The 26,560-nt window shown below is 47.7% G+C and overlaps 1 protein-coding gene across 16 annotated transcripts in view; it reads right to left on the bottom strand.

Moving 5' to 3' along the window:
- Positions 1-26,560, bottom strand: part of BAZ2B (bromodomain adjacent to zinc finger domain 2B) — a 2,602,315-nt gene that overhangs the window by 1,355,400 nt on the left and 1,220,355 nt on the right. The window lies entirely within an intron of this gene.

Below are 26,560 nucleotides of genomic sequence, written 5' to 3'. Positions count from 1 at the left end.
GAAAAGGTATTTAAACCTTATGTACTATTCTTGGGAACAGTAGTTCACACAAGAAAAGATATTTAAACCATATGAGAAATATAAAGGATTTCTCCGACGCTGCACTGAAGGTGCTGTGTGTCACCATACAAAAAGTAGATGCCTATGGAATTTGTCAGACTCCAAAAACAAAGGAAATACAGAATCTAAAGCAGATCAAAATACATGAGAGAGTTGGGGGAGTCTCTAAGGTTTAAGGGAATTAGCACAGAAATGAGAATTCTCCCTAACAACCGCCAGTAGGCATTCCGCCATAATACCCAACAGATTTGGTATCACCAGGCCGAGGTTACCTATCTGCTGAGAAAGTGTCCAGTGGCCGTCTTCATAGCTGTCGCCTTTTCCATGGTGGGGAAGATCCTCTGCTCCCTGGTATCCCACAGCAGCTCCAGGAAGATCAAGGTTTGGGTGGGCTGCAGCAGAGACTATTTGTGGTTGATGGAGTACCCCAGCTCGAAAAGGATATCCATATGCCTAGAGGCCGAATTCAGGACCCATACCGTCGTCAAGGTATGAGTATACATGGTGACCCTCCGACCTAAGCAAGGCCGCTACTGCATTCATGAGCCTTATGAAAACCTGAGGAGCTGAATTGAGCCCGAATGGAAGTACCTTGTACTGAAAATGGGAGCCCATTAATAGAAACCAAAGGAAGGAGCGGTGGGGTTGCCATATAGAGACATTTAGGTATGCATTTTTCAGAACGAGGGTGCATGTCCAGTCTTCCCTGCGCCGAGACCTCGCAATCAGCGCTAGTGTAACCATCATGAGCATTTGTAGGGCCAGGGATAGGTTTAAGAAGGATAGATGGAGAACCACTTGCACGCCTGCCTGGTTCTTCTTCTGTATTGCGAAAATCCATGAGTAGAACCCTGAACCTCTCAGAGAGGGGCACCTCCTTTACTGTGGCACTTACTACCAGTGCACAGATCACCGAAAGGAGAGCTGGTGTCCCGATCTGGGGTAGAGGAGGAGAGGAGGGTGGGTTCGGAGGGAGAGTTAGGCAGAACCCATGGTAAACCACTGATTGGATCCATGCATACGCGAACAGAGTCCGACAGGACTGAATGAGGAGTGTTGACCTTGATGGGGCCAAGAATGACCGAGACTAGACCGTGTAGTACTCGTACACGCGGTGGCAAGGGAAGACATGGCACTGCCGTGTGCCTTAAAGGTAACAGCGCGAGGACACTGAAAGTCCATACACCCTTTGATGTTCATGGTTGTTTGAGGCTTCCAAATTGCAGCCGGCTTTTCATATATAAAAAGACCCAAAACTCAAGAGAGTAAACCTTCCGCACACGAAGACTCTTCCGTTACCGCTGCTACTATTCATAAGTTGGCAGTGAGGTTGGCACTTCACAGTGAAAAGAGCCTTCCTTAAAGAGCTGCCATGGCTTCTTTGCATTAAGTCACACTGAATGTACATGAGATCACTCCAGTAATTGTAATACCAATTGTTGTTTACAGAATATCCCCCTGATGAAATTCCCGTTAACAACCCTTTTGAAGGATAATGGGAATGAAACATGTCGGGTTTTTATGGCTGTGAGAAAGATGTCACAGTTTCAATAAGGCACCAAGAGCTGTTTTGTACTTAGAATTAATAAGAGAACCTCAGTACTAATATAAGAGATTCAAGATTAGACATCAGATTTGTGGTTTGACCCAAGATGCTAATATTTTATATTGTTCATGTCATGTGTTTTGTTTAGTATACAATTGGATGTTGTGTTTTGTTTAGTAATGTTAATAACAACCACAAAGAGTAACACTTTCTTCAGTAACTGTCTTTCTGTTTTCTTGCTCATTAATGGTGCAGGCTTCTAATTCACGAGTATATAGAACTTTATAGGTCCTATCTTAGGACTACTTTTTTTCCTCATCTTTTTTCCATTTATTTTTTCAATTTCAGTTTCATTTTCTCTCTTTTTGTTTCACACATACATTAGGATTGTTGTGGTTGATATGCTGTTTTTATTAAAAAAAGTTTTTATAATATATAAAATGAATTTTGTAATAAAACATAGCGATATATATATTTTTTCAATCATGGTTGCAAGTCTAATTTGTTGCAACTAAGGAGGGCCGGTCGCAAGGTTTCCGAATAGTTCAATTTGGATTCTTAAGGGTGATTTAGTGAGAGGAGTTAGGACCCTTCCTTTTTGTAAGTACGAGTTCCATTGGGCACTGTCCTAAGCCTCTTTAATCAAAAAAACCCAGTCCTTTACAAGTTTAATGACCTTGATGGGGCGTCATTGCTTCTTTCCCTCTGAGGAGGGTGCCTGAGAGGGGGACAAGAATAAGCCCTTGTTCGACGTACTTTGTTGCTTGCGCCTGTGTTGGCTGGGGGAACTGTCCGGCTGCCTAGCCTTCTGGTCCTGGAAGCCCCTGAATCCGCTGAATGTCCTTACCTTCTCGGCACAGGCCTGTCCCTGCCTGAACGTTCGGGGTACAGGCTTAGCTAGTATAGTCAAAGACTTAGCAGTCTGAAAGCTGTTGTTGTTCCTGTCGAATTCTTCATCCGTGGATGAATGGAACAAGTTCCCCCTTTGAACGGAAAATCCAGGATGCGGTCTTGAACGTCAGGGTTAAACCTGGTGGCCTTTAACCATGCCGTCCACCTCATGTCAGTGACCACGCAGATGGCCCAGACGGCCGCGTATCGATATGAAATACTGACTACTCCATTAGGTCTTGTGCCACTATCTTGGTGTCGGCCAAGCCTGCCGTGAAGACCAGTTGCTTGTGAGATGGCAGATCCGGGAGGAAATCGGCAATCTCTCTCCATAGCTGTTACGCTCACCTGGTATCCACGGTCCCCTTTTCAATGATTCCCTGGTGCGGTTCTCGGTGGGATTCCGCCTGGAAATGAAGACTATGTTTAGGACTGGACAGCCAAGGTAAGCCTTCCCACCTCCCTTGTGATTTCAGCCCCTCCGGATTCTCTTCTCACCTTGTTATCGAAGTTGATGGGCTCTCCGTCCTGCTTTCTGGGCAGGGGCGCGTTGTCTTTCGTGGGTGCATGCGGTCCAGTTACTTCACTGACAGCGGCCCAAGTAATGTCTTTCAGGTAGGTCTTATTGCGGTTTATGGAGTTGTTATTCTTGCATGCCTTTTCTCTGATCGATAATGCCTCTTTTTTTAATCACCCTTAGGTGCGCGGAGTGTCCGCTTGGCGAACTGGGTAGGCTGGTTCTCGCCGGTAAATGATGGCGCACAATAGCGCTATGATGTGGTAAGTAGGCGCTTTGTGCAGCGATGTCTTGTCTTCACTGACCTGTGTTTTCTCTTTTTGTACGTTGCGGTGTGCTCCCAGCGCGGATGGAGTTCTGGAGCTATACCGGTCGAACCACCACCAGCCAGGTGAGTCTCTAAGCAATTCGTGGTTGAAATGTCTCTACTACCTTCTTTAATGATGTCTTTCTTCCTTTCTCAGGTCCTTCGATTCGGGTGGCGAACCATCCACACGGAGCTGCCCAGGAGTGAAGGATGGAGATTGCAGGTAAGATTCTGCTGCTAACGATTCTCTTTGTTGTTTTCTGCAGGTCCGGATCTTGCCAGGCTTGTGAGAAACTGGACGCGGTGAGCGTCACGTTGCTAGTAGCAAAGTAACGCGAAGCGTGTTGTCTTGTTCGGGTGTGGTTTAAATAGTCTCTGCAAAGTAGCCCAGGTAAAGTAGTCCCTAGGCCACCACACCCAAAAAACTATACCGCATAGCTTGGTTCTAGGAATCAAGCTATGTGGATGCCTCCATGTTGGCTGAAAGCCTGAATAAAGTAGTTCCTTTAGTTGATGTCTTTCCCTGTTTATGAGCCTGGCGCCAAAGGCGCCAGGACTGGCCCCAAGAGAGCCTGTGAAGCGGATGCCAGGCCTTATTTGCAATCCGAAGTCTGATTCCACCTGGCCAATGGGCTTGCCAGTGGGGATCAGGGCTGAGGGTCGTGACAATAGCCTCTGATTCGCAGCCGCCAGTATGGCTTCTGCGTTGGCTTGTCTCAGGTGAAGTCCAGCGTTGGAGTAGACCATCTTTCCATAGGCTTCCAGAACGTTCTCCTTGGCCAACAAGGCGGCTGTCACGGATGACTATGTGGATGCTTGGGGTTTGGCGTACATGGAAGTCGCTTTTATCATGGATGAATGAGGCGGAGGATGCACCGATAAGAGGAGAGTAACCCCTTCCATCTGAATGTACTTTGCGTCCAGCCTTTTGTTGGTGGGATGCGTAGAGTATGGCTTGGCCCAGCCCTTTTTTGCCAGGGCTTGCACGCCCTTCTGGAGCGAAAATGCTTGATTGAGTGGATGATCTGACAGCTAGGACCCCCCACGTCTGGCTGTTCCTTCTGAGGTTGAGTGATGCCTAGATACTCTGCCAAGCCCGGCAGCCGATCGAGGAAGGCCCTCGCTGAGGACGAGGTATCTGGATTGTCATCATCGTCCAAATCCACTTGATCAGTGGCAACCAGGGGGACCGCTGGATCCACGGGCGGCATTGACGGTGCCACCGCAGCTGGGGAGGCGTGGGCAGGGGTGACAGAGCCTCAAAACTTGGCTGCATGGGTGATGGTGCTGTGGAGGTGTGCAACTCCCTGCCTTCCCTGGTGGGGACGGCTGCAACATGAGGAATTTGTGAAAGAATCGTTCCTCACACTCTGGAGACGTGCGTTCCTGCGTGTGTCCTGGCACTGGTACCGGCGTGTAGGGCAGCACTCTTCCCACGTATAGCCTACCCTGCATGTAATTCGCCTCTGCAAAGCGCCCCAGCCCTGGGGTCCCCTGGTATGACGTGCACCAGGTTATCTGATGGGTGACCATGGGGGACCATTGCACCCTGGGAGTGAAGTCAGGCCTGTGATGTTTGTTGGGGTGGCGCATGTGCTCACACGCCGCCATTTTGCCATGCTGCCCCGCCATCTTGTCCTGGTCCGAACCACACTGGGGTTGCGAGCCTGGTATGGAACTTTGGCCTCTACCTGCATGCTGGGCCGCGGAGGTTCGGGCCTCCTCTGCACCTCAGGCATGGGCCTAGTAGGCTGATTGCCCTAGGACATGGAGCCGGTAGTGCTACTGAGTGTAGATGCCCACTCAGGCATAGGCTTGGTAGGAGGGCCGAGCCCCTCTGGAGATTTCCCGGTACAAGAGCAGACTAGCCCCTGAGCAGTGGAACCAGAAGGATCCTTGAACCCTACGGCTGTTAGGCCGCTAGCTTGCAGAGGTTCAGTGCCCTGGCTGGCGACAGGACCTGAGTGGTCTCTCGGGCTAGGTTGCTTCCCGGGAAGGAAATCGCCTTTGCCGGGTGCTTTGGTGAACAGAATACTTACCTTGGCCTTCCTTTTTCTGCACACATACTCCTTGATATGCTCTGGAGGAGACATGGAGAACAGCTCCCTCCACCTAACAAGCTGGTTCTTGAGTGCCAGGGGAGTAAGGGTGTCACACTGCGAACAGCCGTCATCGCCAAGGCAGCAGAGGCAGAGCACGTGCGGGTCCGACTTCCGGAAGGACGCCTCGCAGGAAGGGCACTTACTAAAGCCTGGACCGAGGAGAGGCGAGGCACCATAGGGCGGATGAAATTAAAGTACCTACAAATTAGAAAGAAAATATTGGGACCGTGATCCCCGGGGAAGATGCTAGACACGTTGAATTATGAGGGAAAAAAGGGCCTCAACCACAGCGCTTGTGAAGCAGGTCTGCTTGTGTTGATGCAGAAAAGAGGACTGAGGTGTGGCACCGGAGGGCAGAATCAAGGGAGTGCATGAAACTAAAATGAAAGGGGAAACATTTTCTGTTTCCGTCCCTAGCAAGGGATGCCCATACAGTATGGAGGAAAGGGGGCGGCACGTAGGAGTACTTGGTTCCATTTCTGATCTGCTGGAATGGTTGCAGGACTCCACTTCTTACCCTAAATTCAGGTGAGTGATCAAACTCAGCCCTCCAATGGTAAGGGGATGAACGACTCACTCAGGCAGCAGTAGTACAATCAGGGACCACTGTGGATTTTGTGTGTGCAATCACACCAGACTCTTGGGCACCAGTTTGTGGATTGGAACCAGACAGTTCAACCCACTTCCTGGGTCGACACACAAATGGCATGCAGTTGCCCGCAAAAGCAGCAGCTTTCCCAGACAAATGGATGACTATATTAGGGATTTTCTGACCAAGGAAGGCAGGAATAAGGCCAAACAACAAAAGGGCCAAGGAATACGCGGAACAACTCATGACATTTTAGGATACTAGCCACTGTTAGTAGCCAAACGCAGTAAAAATATTGTAAAAACTGTAAAAATGTAACTGCTGCCACCAGCTTGTCTTAAGGCACATTTAAAAGTAACATACAATCCCAAAGGACAAAGGCTAGGCTGATACAAAAGTAACCCCAGTGCACTGCACGATGCTGTGTGCAATGTTAAAAAGTTACCAAAGAAGGTAAAAAGTAGAAAGACAAAAGTACTGATATTCTGAAGGGCTAATCGGTTTCCTCATAACAAATGAGCAAAAGGTCAGAGAACTGATGTTTCTCTATAAAAGGTCAGGACGGAATAAAACATAAGCAAAAGGTGTGGGGGAGGGGGAGTGGTCCATGGGGATGGAAAGTTACCTAAAAGAGAAATCTTTCCTAACAGTAAGTAGACAAAATACATTATTATAATACTACACACGGGCAGTCTCTAAATGTGCCCCCTTTATCTTTGCATACATGTGTCAACTACCTTCACCTCATTTATATAAAGTTGTGGAAGACTGTTGGTTAGAATTTCGGTTTTGGGTGACATTCTCCCCACTTGTGAGTCCCGCAGCACTTTTTTCTGGACTCTTGGATTTTTTACCAGTTCTCGTGAGTGAGTGGGAATCTTTTTTCCATACTCACTCAGTCTTTTACTCTACCTTTGGAAACCTTTTTCAACCCCTTTTTGTTGTATTTTCTTGGAGCTAAGTTATCCTACAACTTTTAAGGCATCTGCAATTTATTACTTTAGCACACAGCACTTTCTGCACAGTGTTGCTGGGAGCTCCTTGAGCTGCCCTTTTTATCTTAATTGTGATAACGAACAGTACCAAGTACATGGGATACTTTTTTATCCCATGTACTTTTATCCTACATGACGTATCGAATCAGCACACCCCACCTTATGTGGAGTGCTGAGGGGACACATTGTATCCCTTTTCTCACTACTCCTGTAACTTTCTAGTTACAGTGGCAAGTCTAACTGAGTGGCTGGTGGCAGTGGATGATTTTCTACCGATTTTGTGAAACTCACATCGCAGACTGTATTCGCAGCTGCGGTAAGGGACACATGGGGCACCCTTGTTCCAAAATGGTGCCCGTCTTCTTTTTCAGCAACTCACAATGACTTGTCCCTTCTTGCACCTTAGTCTTTCTGCCAACCTGGGTGGGGGAAGTCGCGCTCATTCCCTTTGTCTTCGCTGGGCTGCCCTTGGGAAGCCTGCACAAAGGCGTCAGTCTGTCTGCGAGGACAGGAAACCGGGAAGTCCCCAAAATCCCTCAGGTCTTTGTCCTCCAGTGTGTCGGCTTGGATTCAGTTCTGACTGGGTGCCTGGCTGTCCTGTGGGGGCAGCCATCACTCAAAGTTTGAAAATAACATGCATGCTGACTGGCTTGGTTCCTGCATAAAAGGTGAGGGTCTTGATGCTGAAGCCAGAGTCGACCACTGGTAAATCCATTCTGAAGAAGAAGAAAGAAGGGCGCCTGCAGCCATCTCCAGCTACCTCCAAAGCTGACTGAGTGACCGCTGTAGCTCTAACACTTTCTTCTCTTTCGCACAGAAGATCCAGACCCATTGACTTCCTCCCTTGGAATGGTGGCACTAACCAGTCTCGAGATCAGCTACAGTTTGAGCCATCCCACAATCAGCTGCGACCTTCCAGGCCTGCAAAATACGAATTCCCTCAGAAACCTCTGGTACTACTGCGGTGCATGGTTCCGGCTGCAAACTTGGGAGCATCTGTATGGATCTACAGAAAATCCTCGCTGCTAGTTGAAGTCCCCTTGGCTGAGTCATGCAAGGCAAGAAGGAAAAAAGGCTGCAGGGTGACATTTGTCGCTGCCACAAAGCCTGTGTCAAGCCTCCACAACCAAGTGCAGTGAAGAACGTCTGCTGGGCATCCCGAGTCTGACTGCCTGCTCCCTCCCAATGTTCCTCCACCAGCCGAAAAGGCCAGAGACCTGAAACAGAGCTGCTGTCATCTTACCTTTGGACTCGCTGGTGACATTATTTTTCTTCTTCATATACTGTCTCACTCCTGAGTACTTACCTGGGCAAGTGTTGTGTTGCTGTTCGCTTCTCCAGAGCTTGTAAAGTCACATTGGGGTGAAAGACCCAACCGTGTTCTCCCATACCTTAGGACATCTGTCGATTAGGCTGAAATCCTTCGGGTGGCCTATCCACTCCCCTGAACCCTTTGAATCCAATTTTGTTACTTACTTGCTACGAAAAGCATCATCTGTGAATTTGGCAACTTTGACAGTGGATGCCTTCCTTCGTTCTGCCGCCCACAGTCTACTGGTTCCCGAGTGCCCCCATCTGACTTTTGAGACTCATTCCCTAGATAGGGTTGGAATTCCAAAGTTTAGGCATACACAAAGTTATCTAACTTAACAGTATTACTATTTAGTATATGTTGGTTATGAATGATTTTCTAACCTAAAACTACTCTCGATACGTACCCGTTTCTCATAAAGAGATGACAGTGCATGATGCAGCCGGAGAGCCATCTGGAAATGTTAGCCTTCGAGAGAGCCTTCCCTTAGTTCACAGGTCCAAAGTTCACAAACAGCTGTGATGTCCACATAGAACTTAAGCGCTCTAGCTACATCCAGCGAGTGCAAAGTCCTCTCGGCCAGCGACGGAAAGAAAACTGGCAACACCAAGGGCTTGTTAAGATGGAAGTCCGACGGCACCTTGGGCATGAAAGAGGGTTGCGTCCTCAGCACCACCCTCGTATTGTGAAAAGTCAAGTATAGAGGCTTGCAGGATAGGGCCTGAATCTCTCCCACGTGTCGTGCGGAGGTGATAGCCACAAGGAACGCTGTATTCCACAACAGGAACTTCAACAGAGTCGAATGCAAAGGCTCGAATGGTGGCCCCATGAGCCTTGTCAGCACCACGTTGAGCTCCCACGCCGGGGCTGGAGTCTTCACCGGCAGGAACGATCGGAACAGTGCCTTCATAAATTCCTTCACCAGTCGATGAGACCACAAGGACGGCCGTCCTGCAGTTCTGGTGTATCGGGAGATCGCTGCCAGATGTATCTTGATGGAAGCGTGAGCTAGTCCAGCTTTGGCCAGCGACAGTAGGTATGATAGCACTTGAGGTGCCGTAATCCGTAGAGGGTTGATCTTCTGTGCACGGCACCAGACAGAGAACCTCTTCCACTAATGTCCGTAGCACTTGAGAGTTGAGGACGCCCTGGCCTTTGCAAGAACCTCTCTGCAGTCAGCCGGGATATCGTACCCTCCAAACTCCAGTGCTGCAGGAGCCAGGCTGCAAGTTCAGCGACTCCGGGTCGTGATGAAGAATGGCGCCTCCCTCTCTGGAGAGAAGATCTGCGTCCGTCGACAGCTTGACTGGTGGGGACGTTGAGAGGTCCAGAAGGTCCGGGAACCAGATCTGTCTCGGCCACGCCGGTGCGACGAGGGTCATCCTGCACTGGGACCTCTTGAGCTGGCTGATGAGTCGAAGCAGCAGCGGCAATGGAGGAAACGCATACAGGAACAGGCCGTCCCAGGGGAACGAGAAAGCCTCTCCCATGCTCCTCGGCTGGGGGAACCTGCTGGCGAACCTCTGGCACTTGGAGCCACTTAATCCTGGCGTAGTTCCCACTTGTGGCACGAGCGCAGCTCCCTGCTGAGTGAGTCGGCGATGGTGTTTTTTATTCCTGCCAGATGGAAGGGAACCAGAAACATCCCCTGGGCGACGGCCCAGTGCCAAAGATCCTGGGCCTCCTTGGATAGGGCTGGGGATCTGGTGCCTCCCTGCTTCCTGATGTAGAACATCGTGGTGGTGTTGTCGGTGAAGATCCTCACGACCTTTCCCTTGAGGGATGGGAGGAACGACTTGAGCGCCCAGAACACGGCACGGAGCTCCAAGATGTTGATGTGGAGAGACCTCTCCTCCGGGAGCCAAAGGCCTCTTGCGTGAAGATCTCCGGTGTGCACACCGAATCCCTCCAGGGATGCGTCCGTCATCACAGTCTCCTGATGTGCCGGGGTCTGGAAGTCCGTGCCCGTTGTGAGGTGTGCACGGGTGCCCCACCACTGAATCGCCCGACGGAAAACCTTGTTGAATGGGATCTCGTCTTCGAAGCTGCCCGCCCCTTTCATCCAGCGGGCGTCGAGGAACTCCTGTAGAGGACGCATCCGTAACCTGCACAGGCGTACTAGGTAGATGCATGAGGACATCATTCCGAGGAGGGACTTGATGGATCTCACCCTGGCCACGTCTGTGGCTAGCAGGCGCTGTACTTTGCCTAAGATGGCCTTCGTCCTTTCCTCCGACGGAGACGCCAATCGTTCCACTGTATCGAGCTTCACTCCCAGAAACAGCGCCACCTGCGACGGAACCAGATGGGATTTCGGGTAGTTGATGGAGAAACCCAGCTCCGTGAGTGAGCGGACGATCTCCGCCGTGTGCTCGACGGCGAGTTCTCTTGTCCTTGCACGGATGAGCCAGTCGTCCAGGTAGGGGTAGACGTGGATCCCCTGCAGGCGCAGCCGCGATGCCACTGGTGCTAGGCACTTTGGTGAACACCCTGGGTGCCGATTTCAATCCGAATGGCAGAGCTCTGAATTGGTAGTGGTGTCCTTGAACTACGATTCTGAGGAACATTCGGTGTCCTTTTAGGATGGGGATGTGGAAGTAAGCATCCTCCAAGTCCAACGACGATAGGAAGTCGCCCTCCTCCAGCTGTCCCAGCACGTGCTGGAGATTGACCATCCTGAACTTCTGTGCCTTGATGTATTTGTTCAAACGACGTAGGTCCAGGATGGGGCGCCAACCGCCTGTCTTCTTTCTGACGAGGAAGTATCTTGAGTATACTCCAGAGCCCCGGAGCCTCTTGGGGACGAGCTTGATGGCACCTTTCTTGAGCATCGCCTTTACCTCCAACAGTAGTTGAGGGACGTGATTTTCCTTCCTGGCCACAGGAGGAATGCAGGGACACCTCTTTTGGAATATGCGAGTGTGCCCGTGGGCCAGGGCATCCAGCACCCAACAGTCGGAGGAGATGGACTCCCACACTCTGACAAACTTCGCCAGCCGGCCTCCCATCGGGGTGCTTCGGTGGGGGCCGACGCTACGCCGGTTCAATCTTGCTTGGAGGCGGCCTTGCCGCCTGGCCTCCTTGGCGACGACGCCGAGATCCTCCTTGTTTGCCGTGACCTCTGTAGGCCTCCTGGGACGAGGAGCGGGCTGCCTGGCGGTAAGTAGAGGAACCACCGCCTGATCCCTTGGAGGCCCCCTCTGTCTGCCTAAGGCGCTCCGAAAGGGCTGTCGTTGCTGAGGCACAAAGGGGCGGCGTCAGGGACCCGGTACTTCTTCTCGTACCTGTCCCTCTTGGCAGGCGTCGTGGACGGGTTCTTCAGGGCCGCAAGTCCCTCGTCCCAGATATCGTCGAGTAACGGTACCGCGAGGACCGTCTTCCTATTGGCCTCTCGCCGTTGATAGAGGTAACCCTCCTTCTGTTCCTCGGGGCAGAGATGGAAGAGCTCGGATGCCCTGGCGATCATGGTGTGAAAGGAGCCAATTTCGTCGGGCGGGGAAGCCCGAGGGAGTGGTGATGGAAGGTCCGTCCCGCGTCGTATCCGTCGCCGTGTCATCCATGGGGTCCGGTGTGGGGGGATGAGGGCTCCAGGAGTCGTGGGGGCATGAGGGGCGGGGAGGGATGAACTTTCCGCTTGTTCGAAGGGCTTCCCGACGGGCCCGGTTCTGGATCGTCCACCGGGGTTCGTGGTAATCTTGTCCTTATCTCCGTGCATAAGGTTTGGATTGCCATCAAAATGGCCACCGAGTTGTCCTGAGGCTCGGGCAATGGCTGCGACGGGAGGGAAGGCTGCTCCTCCACTGGGGCCTCGTCGGCGCCACCGTCGCTTTCTTCGACCACCTCTTCGGGGTCCCTCCCGTAGGATCGTACCTTCTCAAACCTCTCGTTGAGGTTCTTCAGGGTTTCCACCAATTCCTCCTCAGAGGCTGAATCCGTGTCCGTAATGGCCACCGCACCCCCCCCTCTTTTTCCACCGGGGTCTTCACGGGTGACTTGTTCATGGGCTGGAAAGAGGATTCCCTCCGCGGTGGCAGGAAACTCTGGGCCCCGAGGTCGCCTCCACTGATGTAGCCTCCACAGGCTTCATTAGGGTCGCTGTGACTCCCTCGGCCTTAGCTGGGTGAATCAAGGCCTTCAACACCTTGGGCGCGCTTGAGGCCTTCACCTTGGGGGGAGGGCCACCGCCTCGCTCCCCCTCGGCTGAATCCTTCGAGATCGACCAGGGCCTCTCCAGAAGCTTACCCAGGTTCTCGGATTTCCTCTTCCCTGAACCATAGCGTTGGCTCGTGATTGATGGTGCCGGGGAAGGCGCGCCTTGCCTGGCAGCCGAAGAGCCCGACCGTTCGGGGCTCCCGGTGCCCACAGACTCGAGGTGCTTAGTCTTCTGTTGGGCCCCATCGCCGGGGCACCCTCACATGACTTCGAAGACCGCTTTGACCTTTTCTTCTTCTCACCTGCTGGGCCCTTCTACAAGCCAGCAGGCGAGGCGGGTACGACGATCCCTCATGGTCCGTTCCGATAGGTCCTTGCAGAACGCACAGTCCTTCTCCAAGTGCGTCTTGACCTCATGAAGGCAGTAAAGACATCTCGAATGCTCGTCCTCCTTGAAAACATTCTGTAACCCGCATCCAGGGCAGTTCCTGAACAGCTTGGATCCGGGCGTCGAGCTTCCCTTGTCCTGGGCCATGTCCATGGTAGGCCTCAGATATTCTGGAATCCGCCAAGAAGCGTAACTCGACGAAAACTTCACCCTTGAGGGGCGTAGAAAATTCTGAAACGGAAGTAGAAGGGTGGAGCTTGAGGCTCGATTTAACCGAAAAATGAAAAATCTCTTTGAAAAAAGTGCAAAAACGCAGTAAAAGCTCGAGAGCTATAGCACGAGGACTCCCAACACTTGAACGTGCGGTAAAAATCTGAGGATGGCTGCCAGGGGAGGGGCTGAGGGAGAGGGCAGTCATTGGCTGGGGACAGCTACTAAGAAAGAGATAGAAACAAAACTGATACTGATTTTTTCTTTACCAAGGATTCCCAGCCTGACGACGGGGAATATTCATGAGCATGTGAATCCATGCCAGACCCCATGCTGGAGAACACAAAAAATACACTTCAAAATACACACTCGTAGTTTCTCTAAATCAGCAAGTACCCATTTGGGATGGCACACAGAAGGTTCCTACACCCTGAGGTGACTAAATAACTAGGACACTATGGACATTAATATATTACTGAAACCTTTAGAGCAATACAGAGTTTGGAGTCAAAGAAAAGGGTTTGGGAATAAAATAAAGGTTACACAAATATTCTGAAGCAGGTAAGTACTTTTGAACCCCCAAGGCAAAGTAAATTAACCCTTTCCTGGAGGAAAGGTAAAGCACAAAGTCAGAGGCAAGAAGAGTCTTAATGTTAATTGAGCAAAAGTCTAGGTGAGCCGAAGCACTTCTTGCAGGTGGATAAAAGTCTTGCACAATGTTTTAGCAGTCTTTGTAGAAAAAATAGAATCACTATAGGGCCACAAGCTGGGAGAAGTCATCCTTTGCAGGGCTTCTATAGTCAAGGCGAATTCGGATGTTTCACCACTGTAGCAGGACTTCACCGGGCAAACCAACGCTCCAGGAGTTGCAGCAGGCATCTCTTCCAAGTTTCCAAGTTCTTCTTCGGATTCCTTCGTCCAGTGGTCGACTCTGCGTTCCAAGCCAAAAGCCTTGCCTTTTATGCAGGTTTCTCCCATTAATTTGCAGCTTAGCTGTCAATCACACAGCGGGGTGGCTGTCTTCCAAGGACAGCCCTCCAGCCAATCACCTTTGGGTGCATTCTTGTAACCAAGGAGACTAAGCACAGGAATTTTGGGCACCTCCCTCACTTCCTGCCCTGCTAGACATGCTGGAGCCAGAGGTGAGTTTCAATCGTGAATCCCGCCAAAGACAAAATGAACAAAGGGCCCAAACCTGGTTTGGCGTGCAGAGTAAATCTCAACAAGGACCTTTCCAACAAGAAATGGCGAAAAAAGAAGACCGGGGCTATTTTGACGAAATGAGCACGAAATGGCCACTCATGGGTGTCTTACTGCAGCTGCAATTGCAGCCCGCGGTAAATACACACAATGGTAGGAAACAGTAAACCACTGCCACCAGCCAAAATTGTCGAAAGGGTAACATAAAAATGTTACATGAGAAACTAGACAAAGGGGATACTAAGAAATCCCTCCAGCACCCTATATAGTGAGTTCTGGGTCTAGAAAGTTACAAAATGTAAGTAAAGTCAATTTCACTTCACTGCTCATGGAAACAGTTTCACCAAGAGAAGGTACTTAAAACTTTGGGAAATCTGAAGGTGCTGTTTGTCACAATGCAAAGATAATGCCTATGAAGTTTGTCAGACTCCAAAGTCAAAAGAAACACAGAAAACACATAGAATAAATAGTACAAAGTCCCAAAGTTCAGCAAAAGAGCTGGGGGTCTCTCAGGTGGGAGGAATTTAGCACTTTTCTGAGAATTCTCCCTAACAGACGTTAGGGAGAATTCTCATTTCTGTGCTAATTTTCTTCAACCTTAGAGACCCCCCAGCTCTTTTGCTGGACTTTAGGACTTTTGATTTTTATCCTGGAGTGAGTGAGACCTTTTTTCTCACCCTCTCATGTATTTTTGATCTGATTTGGACTCTGTTTCTTTTGGTTATGGAGTCTGATAAACTCCACAGGCATCACCTTTTGTACTGTGACACACAGCACCTTCAGTGCAGTGTCACAGAGAATTCCTTTGGATTTCTCATAAGGTTTAAATAGCTTCTCTTGAGTAAACTACTGTTCCCAAGAGTAGTGAAGTGAAATTAACTTTACTTACCCGTTTTCTATGTATGTCCAGTACATCCCATCTTATGTGGAAGTACTGGGGGGTTATTTAGTAGCCCTTTTTCCTAGCCACTCATGTAACATGTTTTATGTTACCCTCACAAATTTAATGGCTTGTGGCACTGGTTTAATTTTCCTACCATTGTGTGTTTTTATAGCAGGCTGAATCCTCAGCTGCAGAATTGCACTTATGGGTGCCCATTTTGTCAAAATGGCCACAGGTCTTCTTTTTTCGACGTTTCTTGCTTGTGAGGTCTTTCTTGGTTTTTACTCTGTGCGCCAAACCAGGTTTGACCCTTTTGATCATTTTGTCTTTGGCAGGTTTCAATGCTGAAACCCACCTCTGGCTCCAGTGTGTCTGGCAGGGCAGGAAGAGAGGGAGGTGCCCAAAACTTCCTGTCCTTAGTCTCCTTGGTTAGCTGAATGCACCCAGCGTTGATTGACTGGCTGGCTGTCCTTGGAGGACAGCCACCCTGCTGAGGGAGTGACAGTTAGGATGAGAATGAATGGGAGAAACCTCTATAAAAGGCGAGGTCTCTTGAACAGAAGGCAGAGTCGACCACTGGAAGAAACATCTGATGAAATAACTTGGAAGAGAAGCTTGCTGTACCCTTCTGGACCGTTGAACTGCCCGGTGAAGCCCAGCCGCAGTGCAGTACTGATGCTCCATCTTCATATCGACTAGAGAACTGACAATTTCTTCCCTTGGCTTGGTGGGACCAACAGACCTCAAGAAGAACTTTGCTGGAACCCCTCTCCATGCTGGCTGTACTTCCTTGCTGCTGCTGGAACAGAGTGCCAGGGGTCAGGTACACCAGAAACGAGTGCATTGTCTTTAAGCCAGACCCGAGCTCCAGGAAGATCCGGAGGACCCTGCCGAAACGGGAAGACTCAAGCCTGAGCCACCTCAACAGAGTGCTAGACCCCAGAAGCAAGGGAAGCCCAAAAGGTGTCCAAGAACTGCAGTGGTGCTATTTGCCGATAGCTAAAACCGCAAAGTGCTGCTGATTTTGGCAAGAGGCCATTGCCACCGCCGTCCTTTGAACTTCAGCGCAAGAGTCCTCCAGACGTCCTCCCTCTTGTCTCCACGACTGAGGCCCAGGAATTGCAGGACTGCAACTGGAACAGAAGCCAGCTGGATCCTCTTCCAACCTAAGATACTGGGCCTCATTACGAGTCCGGCGGTAACATGCCGGTTTTTCTGGCTCGGTTACCGCCGGACTCGTATTACCATTCCACCTCCATGATTCCCGGAATTATCGGGGCATTACAACCCCGGTGACCCGGAATTCCGGAGGAGGAATTCGGTAAATCCCCATTCCCATTGAGTCCTATAGGACTCAATGGGAATGGGGACCATGGAAACACCAGCATATTCTCGTGATGGTGGCAGTGTTTCCATGTCCGCCTGTAGGCGGGCGGTGTTAAACCCGCCAGGTCAAACCTGGCGGGAATGACACCTCGGCCTGCAGGACTCGATATCAGGCAATCCGGAAACAACCGTGGCGGCGTGTTTGCCGCCACCGTTATTTCCAGACCGCCTGACTCGTAATGAGGCCCACGGTCTTGACTGAAGGGATACTTACCTCTTTTGTCTATAGCTTGCTTGTTCTCATTGGAGACTTGCAGTAGCTGCCTTTTGCAGAGTTGCTTGCATCTTCGCCCTTCACAAGCCTAATAGCGTGTGGCCCAACAGTGATTCCTTTTCTACAACCTCTCTAATAACATTGTGCAAGACTTTTGTGCCATCTGAAGAAGTGCCTCCGCTCCCTAGACATTGTTACAATTGACGTTGGATGTCCTGGCTCCCCACATACTCTTCTGACCCATTGACCTTGGTTTTAACTGTCCCTCATAGGTGGTACATAAGTTCAACTTGTATTGCTGGGAAAGGACTAACTTAGACTTCATTGGAAAGATTGCAAAGTCTTCACATATTCTAAGAACCTGTTAACCTTTTCCCTTCCTTAACCTTTTCCTTTTCCACAACCTCCGTATTGCATTTAAGTGTCAAAAGTGATATATCAATGTCCACAGTGTCCTAGTAACTGAAGTCATCTCAGGGTGTAGGAAGTGTGTGTGTGACATCCCAAAAGGGTATCTACTTGCTTAACTTAAATCTCAGGAAGTGTTGTGAAGTGTATTTGTATTGTTGTATATTGCCCTTTCTTAAGAAGGCTTTTACTTTTTAAAGTTTTGTTTGAATCACATTAGTTATTTTTACAAAAGGTAAGTTTAGCGAGCTTCACTTCTCTCCAAGTGCAAACAAGTCTAAAAGTAGAACACAACAAGAGGCGACGGAAAGATGGATAAATGTAGCTATGTCGACAAATTAACTCTTGTGTGTTACTATGAAAGGTCGATTCCTTGTTCGATTTTCTTCAGTGCAGTCAAAAGAATTTTCATTGGTGCAATTGTCCACAAAGTTTTTTCTCCGTTGATGAGGCGTCCCCACCAGGAATCTTCCTCACCTAAGTGGAACAGGGAGCATAAATGTTTTAAGTAGACTTTTCTTGCGTCCTGTGTGTGCATGACAACAGGAGGTGTCTTAATGTTTCAATCTCATCTGGGTTTTTGCACAGTCTGCACTTGTTTGTGGTAGAGAGGTTTCTCACCGCCCAGATTTCGTTCGTGTCCAGAAGGTTTAGCTGAGCCCTGAGGAACAAGTTTCTTAATGCCTTGTTTGGGAATTTCTTCAAGAAAACCAGCGGTTCATTTAGCTTTTTAAGGTTCGGTGGGAGATGAGTTGTCAACTTATTCTTCACCGCCATTTCTAATGTATAGATCCAGTCCAGCTCTTCCATTTTCTTTTTTAACCTTTGTGGGTTTTGTATCAAGTCCTCTTCCGTACACTGTACTGTAGCCAGCTTTTCTTTATTTTCGTATGCCCATGTGTTCAGCGTTTTGCAGGCCGCTCCTTTAATTTCTGATTCTATCAAGTTGTAGATCTTTGGACTGTCCATGAGCAGGGTTTTTCTAAATAGCATCATTCTGTTCATCTCGGTCGTTGCTTTGAAGGCATGGGTGTTGACAGTTTCTGCCACATGCTTTTCGGGATCGCCTCTACTTCGTAAGTTAAGGTTGGTATCACCTTGGCTCTGTAGAATTAAATTGCTGGTAGGAGGGAGAAACGGCCAAATTATTTGTCCACAGCTCGAGTTTGTGATATGGGAGTTTCCTTGTTTTCTCCCAAAGAGCATGCTGCATGGTATTTTCTGCTCTGGAGCTGTCCAGCATCAGTCCCAAGTACTTAAATTCTCCATCTAGGGTTTTCTTTTCCATTTCTTGATTTTTCAAACACCATCACTTTTGTTTTTCCCTTGTTCCCTTGTTGATTTCCAAATTGTTTCGACTAATGTACTTGGAGAGGTTGTCAAGATGTCTTTGGAGACCGATTGCTGTATAGTCAAGGAGAATCATATTGTCAGTGTACAACAAGTGGGATATCGGAGTTTGGCCGATTTTCAGCAGGAAGTACCTCACACTCTTGTCTGTTTCTTTAAAGTCCCCAAGGTATGCTAGGAAGAGAGCCGGGTCAAGGGGGCAGCCTTGTTTTACCCCTCTTGTGATGGGTATTTCTTCTAATAACAACACCTGCTGGCTCGGACAGACTCATTTCGGTTCCGGAATAAAGAGATTTAATCAGGTCTAGGGTCGTCGGTGGACAATTCCAAGCTGAAAGTTTTGCCCATAGTTTGTCACGGTCGACCTGGTCAAATGCTTGAGCCAGGTTGATGAAGACAAGGAAGACCCTTGGACTCCCTTCCAAGATTTTGTTCTTTATAATGATCAGAAGCATTATGTTGGCCGAGGTTCCTATGTTTGTCTTGAAGCCCGCCATCACAAGCCGCAGTCTTTGCCCATGATTGAAAATGTGCCAAAAGGAGGGAGCCGAAGACCTTCCCAATTACATTGAGTAATGCAATCGGGCAGTAGTTTCTGGGGTCTTCTTTGCTTCCCTTTTTAAAAATAGGCACCACAATCGATGATGTCCAAGACTGTGGTATGGTCTTGGTCTCTGCACAACTTTTAAAGACCGTACTGATAAAGGCTGCCCACTCCACCGGATGGGTCTTTAGAGCAAAGTTTGTTATCCCGTCAGGGCCCGGGGCTCTTGATGTTTTTAACTTGCGTATTGTGTCTTCAGTTGTGACCCTATCATGAAGATTTGGACAGGGAAAGGTCTTTCCCTCTTTTTTCAGCGGGACATTTTCCGATGGCGAGTAAAACAGAGTTTTAAAGTGCTCCACCCAGGTGGCTTCCCCCACGCTATCTGAGATGGTGTTTTCAAGTTGAGGCTCTGTTGATCTTCTCAATGACCAGAATTCACGAACGTTGTGACCCCCCCACCATCCTCAGTATTGCTTCTGAGTCTTGTTGCTATAGTATTATCCGGTAGCTTTTAAGCCAGGACCTGTATTTCTTCGATTCTTCGTGCAGCATATTTGTGTAGAATTGGGACTTGTATTTAGATGCCGGTTTTTCGATTTTTCGCATCTCGCGTCTTTTGTCTACCAGTTGTGTTTTTTCTGTTGTGATTGGTAGGTGGACCTTTTCCCCACCAGTTTGTATACTGTTAACAGTGGTTGATAGTCTGTTAATGAATTTTCAGTGCCATCCCTGTAATTTCTCGTTAGTTCTTTGATGTTTCTTGTGCTCAGCCTAACTCTGTGTCCCTGGGAGTTCATTTCAATTTCTGTACTTTTTTTTGTTTTTGGAGTGTTCACAGTCGCCCATGTTGCCAACAGAAGGTTATGATCGCTGTGTTTTGTCTTGATCACCTCAAATGAAGTAATTATTGGTAGCATTGCGCTTGATGCAAAGATGTAGTTGATTGAGGCCGAGGTACCCTCTCTTTCCCAGGTTGGAATACAATAGGGTTGGTTGAATAGTTTCCCTGTGTCGAAAATGTTTCTTGATTCCATAAGATCGATCTAGAGAGCGCCTCGCTCTTCTGACAGTGACTTTTTCCTGTTCACCCGGTCTTCTAGCCTGCATGTAACATTTAAATCACCATATATTATTATGTGTGAAGCTTGATGTTCGGCGTAGGCTTCATCAAGTATTTTTTCTATCATCGAGAGGAAATCCATGTTTGTGATCGCTTGGGGATTCCAGTAGGTGTTTATGATTGCAATCAATATAAAACAAATAATGGTGCCGGAAACAAGAGAGCAACTGAAGAACTAGGCAAAAGGTATTACATCAAATCATCATTTTCTTTTATTGTAAATTGTGATAAAAAATCATTTTAAACATCTTTAATGAATGCATTTTTATAAAAAAACATCCTATATAGCAGACATTCATACATTCATTCAACTAATGCAACTCTAAAACTAGTACATTTTTATTTTTTTTGTGGAAATGTGAGACAAATGCAACAACAGTTCCATTATTTAGATAAAAGTTATACTTTCAAAAAGACAATTAATATTGTCAAAAGAGCATTCGATTGCACAAGTACAATTTCTATATAAAGAGAATGCAAAAAACACTTCCAGTGCTTTAGAGAATTAATGGTTCACTCCAGACAAAAAATATCAACTATTAGTGCCCAGAATGTTAATGCCAATACAAATACGTTGTCTTAATCACACAGGCTTCTTGGTAAATAGTTTGGACTTAGATGGTTATCTATGTCTTCATCAGGATAGGGATGAACCTAAACAACATTTCTGAAGACCATTAACGGAATGGTTGAATGGTCTTTGCTTAGCCCGCTTCTCGTCTATATTAGAGATGCTGGGTCAGACACAAGTTAGCGTCATTGAGTGACACACTCCAGGGATATCATGGACATGAATAATCCCTCAGTGTCAAATGGGTGAATCTCCTTGGCTATGTTTAAATGGATTGCAGGCGCCGTCTATCTCTTTTTATAGCCGACTTCATTGAAATAGGAAAAGAAGGAAAATCTATATCTCGCACAAACGACCGTAGCCCGCAACGAGTCCCAGCAAAGACCATTCAACCATTCCGTTAATGGTCTTCAGAAATGTTGTTTAGGTTCATCCCTATCCTGATGAAGGCATAGATAACCATCTAAGTCGAAACTATTTACCAAGAAGCCTGTGTGATTAAGACGACGTATTTGTATTGGCATTAACAGTCTGGGCACTAATAGTTGATATTGTTTGTCTGGAGTGAACCATTAATTCTCTAAAGCACTGGAAGTGTTTTTTACATTCTCTTTATATAGAAATTGTACTTGTGCAATCGAATGCTCTTTTGACAATATTAATTGTCTTTTTGAAAGTATAACTTATCTAAATAATGGAACTGTTGTTGCATTTGTCTCACATTTCCACAATTTTTTTTTTAAATGTACTAGTTTTAGAGTTGCATTAGTTGAATGAATGTATGAATGTCTGCTATATAGGATGTTTTTTTTTATAAAAATGCATTAAAGATGTTTAAGATGATTTTTTATCACAATTTACAATAAAAGAAAATGATGATTTGATGTAATACCTTTTGCCTAGTTCTTCAGTTGCTCTCTTGTTTCCGGCACCATTATTTGTTTCATATGTATTGCCTTACCTCGAGGTGTCAGATTTCTGGAGGTTCCCACCCCTGTTTGTTGGTTTACTATGATTGCAATCAAGGCCTGTTCCTTTTTCTTTGTATGCATGTTCATCTGGTCCCAGTTTACTAGGATTGCCAGTAGGGAACAGTTTGCTATGAGGGTCTCCTGAATATGAATTCCACTCCCTGAGCGGACGGCCGTTAAGAGGCCCGAAGATGGTCGTCCTTTTGTCCCTTTCAGAGCTGGTGATATTTCCAGAGCGTATCCATCTAAAGTTGGTTTTTCAGTCAGCCAGGTTTCCCGGAGACAAAGAATATCAAAAGCTCCCAGGTCTACATCTCCGGCTGCCGTAAGATGTTGGTGTCCTCTCGTGTTCCAAGATCCCATCCTGAGCGCCGTGAATGGAGCCTCAGGGGTTGTAGTGTCGTCTGTGTTATGTAGTTGTCGGTGGAGGAGGACAGGGGTGGACAAATTGCTATTTTTTCAGGTGGGAGGTTACAGCCTTTAGAATCCTTGCCCATAGTTGGTTTAGTGGGGCAGGAATTTGTACCTTTTCCGTCTATGTTGAAGGAGTAAGTGGCGCATCTTGTGTGGTAGTAATTTTTATTTTAGACGTCGGGCCGCTTGGAAATCTGTCGTTTACAGGTACCTCTCTCAAGAGAGTCGTTTCGGCCGCCCAAGAGCTGCCAGACACCTTTTCAGATTGTTGCCTGTGGTCCAGTTGACGTTTGCTTTCCATGTGTCGGCTTTGAGTATTCAGTTTTATCTTCATGTTTTCCGGACTAAGGTTGTTGAAGTCCTTGGACCCCACGTTTCCATTTCTGTGCTGGTTGTTTGCTCTTGATATGTAATGGAGTTTGGGTTTTGAGTCGGGATTTTCTGGATGGTGTGTTTTGTCTCTCACCTCCTTCAAAACAAAACCCAAATTCAACAGGTTTTCCACTGCGTCTTGGATCGAAGATTTCATGGCCAAGGAGTTTATGTGTAGGTAAGATTTTACTATGTGGCCCTAGTGGTAAGGCTCTATTAGTACGTGGTCTTCTGTCCTTAGTGATCTTAGGGTACGAGTGTGGTGCATAAGATTTAGAACTTTTCTCCTGTTCAGTGTTGTCTGATCTTGATTGTCCTTTGTTTGAGCCAGTTTGAACGTCCACACACCTGCCACTCTCCTGTCCGGGCTATCTAGTAGCTATGTGATCATATTTTTTTTTCACTTCCTTGGTGAGTTCTAGGGACGTTATTTTTACGATAGTCAGCGTCTTTTCATATGGATCTTGATCTGGGTCTACGAGTTTTTTTTGCAGAGTTGGCTCTCACTATTGATTTGGATCTTTTCCATCTAAGCAGAACGTTGGGTTTCTGGATGGTGTTTATCACAGACTTATTTGTTCTATGCCCAGGAACGACATCCTCCTTTCTTGGTTTGTCTAAAGGGAGTTTTTGAAGACCCTAGTTTGTAGCTGTGGTGGGTTTTTTGTACCTTACTTCCAAGGTTAAGAAGCTGCTTTCCAGGTTCGTGCGTGCCAAACTCCTGTCAGGGGAGTTTCCCTCTTCTGCAGTTTCTGGTGGATTACGGGTCACCATTTGTTCGTCTGTAACCGATTCCTTTTGCGAGTTACCAAGATGGCTCGAGAAGTGTTGACTTCTATCCATTGAAGCCTTGTCTGCTAGAAAGTCTTCTACAGCTCTCAGTGATTTTACCCCGATTTCTCATTTCGCCACGTGTTTCCTCTGCTTTACGGCCTCGCCTGAGTTTTTCGGCAGCCCCACGCGCGAGAGTGGTTTCCTCGGGGCCGGAATCGAGAGCGCCGTTTAGGATGGTGTTTCCCACAGCCGATCTTGTTTCCTCTGACGTTGATAAACAGAGCGTGATTTGCCTTGTTTCATCTCCGGATTTCTTTTGCTTTTCAAATACTCAAAGATGGGGAGTTCTTTGTTGAAGTTTCAGTTCTCCACAGTCAGTGAGGTAGCAGTCTGTCCCAGTTCCATCCTCAACAGAATCGCGTTCTCCCTGACAACACAGTTATTGTTTACAGTTTGTCTGGTCTCTCAAGCCACTAGAGCTTTCAAGGTCTTTGGGCCTGGTAGTTCTTTAGAGGTTCCTTTCCCTGAAGCTTGCGAGGGTGTCGCAGTGATCAGGCACAGGCCTACCACCTGGCTGCCCTCTTTGTCGTCTTGTGTAATAGTGCCTTGTTTCTTTTACTCTGGTAATATGAGGGTGTTTTGTTCCACTGGAGTTTGTATTCCCACCTCAATTGTACTTTGAACCTGCAGCTTGTGAACCTTCATATGGTCCGCTTCATTGTTGGTGTCTGCTCTTTGGGTTGATGTTGCCTCGGCCTGGTCTTTAAATCTGTTCCATGGCAGCATGTATCCTTACAGGAATATGAGCTTGGTGTGCATCATCGCAGACATCATTGTATGGTCTTTTAACTTGTCAATCAGCGACTCGTACAGTTTACTGAAGAGTGCTAGTGCAACTGTTACTGCAGACATTATTGTCAAGAGGTCAGGTTTTTTTGATGAGTTTCATTTGGTGTGTTCGTCAGGAGGACCTAAGCCTTCTAATTTTTGGTGGCGAGCACTGGGAGGTCGACAGAGAGTCTCTCCGAGTAGAATAGCTGTTCCTATTTTCATTGAATTTATTGTATCCTGGCACCGCCGTCAAGTTGTAAGTTTATTTCTCCTTGTGGGCTGGAGCCAATGTAACTCCTTTTAGGGGGCTGGAGTCATAATTTTCCATCCGCGGGGGTATGTCTAGTTCCGTTGGTTTTGCCTGGTCAGTTGCGAAAGCTTTATTTGGAGAGTGGCTTTCCTCAAAAGCTGGTCTTTATGTTATGGTAAGCCCATTAGCAGGGGGGACATGTGTGGAAAGGCTGAGGTAAAGTCTGAGATGATGGCGGGGGGAGCTAAGACTAGTGAGACCGGGACTCTGTTGCCCTTCTTTCCTTAGGCGTTTCTATCACCAAGTCGGTTTCAGGGTGTAGAGAGTGGATCTTGGATGTTTCAGCCAATCTCAGTATATCATTGGTGGTTGGGAGGCTTTTCAGTGTTGTGAGTAGAGGTTTACATTGGCTTATTTTGATGTTAGGATGGGCCAAGTTTGATATTTCATCGACTTTGTTGATTGATGCTCCTGAACTGCTTCCATAATTTCAGCATCAGAAATTTCCCCTTTTGTATCAAGCTTTCTCTTTCGTTGTTTATTGAAAAAAATGTTGAGTGCACTGGTGAACAGAGGTTTTGAGAAGAGCCTCTTGCTGGATACAGTTTTCACTTGCTTTTCATTTTCTTGTTTGCGTGAATGCCTTTGTTGATTTTGTGAATTGTTCAATGGGTTTCCCCCAACACCGTCTTTGTCCCAGTCTTCTTCAGGGGATAGTTTTGGTCCGCTTGTTGCTCAGTCACTCTTCCAACTTGTGTAGTACAGACCTGTACCAATTGGTGGGTTACCTATTACCAAGAGTAAGACTGGTGTAGTCTCCCACAGGGTTACTACATACAATCTTGTCTAACACGAGGCAAGTCATTTGCTTATCCTTATCTATGATAGACTCCCATAACAGGGAGTCTAGATCCGAAAACTGATTGATCGTTAGGAAATATTTCTCTTTTGGCAACTTTCCCTCCATAGTTTCTATGGACCCCAATCAGTTTGCTTTGATTTTGTACCTGTTCTGGCGTTTTGAGTAAAGCCCTTGGCTTTACCAGTTTCGCTCTTAACTTCTACTTTTTGACATTGCACACTGAACCTCACAAACGTATCCCCATTGCACTGCATTGTATCACCGTAGCTTTTTACAGATTTGGATTTTTGGTTACTTTTATATGTGACAAGCTGGTGGCAGCAGTTATATTTGAACATGTTTGCGTTATTTCTAGTGTGCACATTCGCGTTTTCTGCATTATGGTTACGAAATGTGGCTAGTGCCCTAAAATGGCTGTGCCACAAGAGTTTCACTTGCTGTTTGACCTTCTTCCTGCCATCCCAGGAAATCCCATATAAGGTCACGCACCTGCTGGTTTTGCTGGCTAATGGTGACGTGTGTGTGTGTGTGTCCCAAGAAGTGGGGGGACTTGCTGGTCCCAGTCTACATCCATGGAGCCAGAAAGCATAGGTGTGGGGCATGAGTGAAACCAATAGTTATCCCTGATTGGAAAACTACTGGCTGTTTGATCCTTAACATTGATGGGCTTGGACTTGTTTTTAGGCTGGATTTTGGATAAGAAGAGTAGATCAGCGTTGGAGCAAAGAATCCATCGTAGACAAACAGCTGACTGAAGAGCCGAAGAAGACTCCTGATGAGGTGTGGCATTCTTTACTGCATCTGGCCTAGTGAAGCCCTGTTTGAATCCCTTATCTCCGAAAACCCTGAGCGGTGCTTCAGGCCTTGGATTAGTGGGACCAACAAATCGCGACATGTCCTCAAGGATCCAGCCATCCTCAGCCTTCAGAAGTGTCCCAAGACCAACAAGTGTACTGACCACCTCTCTCGTGGGCTACCTCACAAGAACCATCGCCATCCCATATTTGCACCCGGAGCTTTGGTGGTCACCAGCTTGTAGTAAAAGAGTCCTTCGCTCTGGATTTCAGTGTCCCAGCATCAAGGGATCCCGTCTTAGAGAAGCTTCTTCTACCTCAATCGAAGGATATCTGCCATTGTCCGTGTGAGGTGGCCGTCACTGGAACTTGCCTTACCCCATCAAGTGAAGTGTCCTGCATTGGTGAATCTTGCTTTTCTTCATCACCAGATGTTGCTTCTTGCATTTGGACCTGCCCGGACGAACCTTGCACCCAGAGCTCCTGAGCCCTTCTCACCAGAACCAACAGTGAGATATCCAACCTCCAGTGACTCCCAGTTGAC

The sequence above is a fragment of the Ambystoma mexicanum genome, chromosome 9 (assembly GCF_040938575.1).
Source record: "Ambystoma mexicanum isolate Mex_15411 chromosome 9, UKY_AmexF1_1, whole genome shotgun sequence".
Taxonomy (NCBI): Eukaryota; Metazoa; Chordata; class Amphibia; order Caudata; family Ambystomatidae; genus Ambystoma; species Ambystoma mexicanum.
Note: the sequence above shows the minus strand (reverse complement) of the source record. Positions and strands in the feature narration are given on the sequence as shown.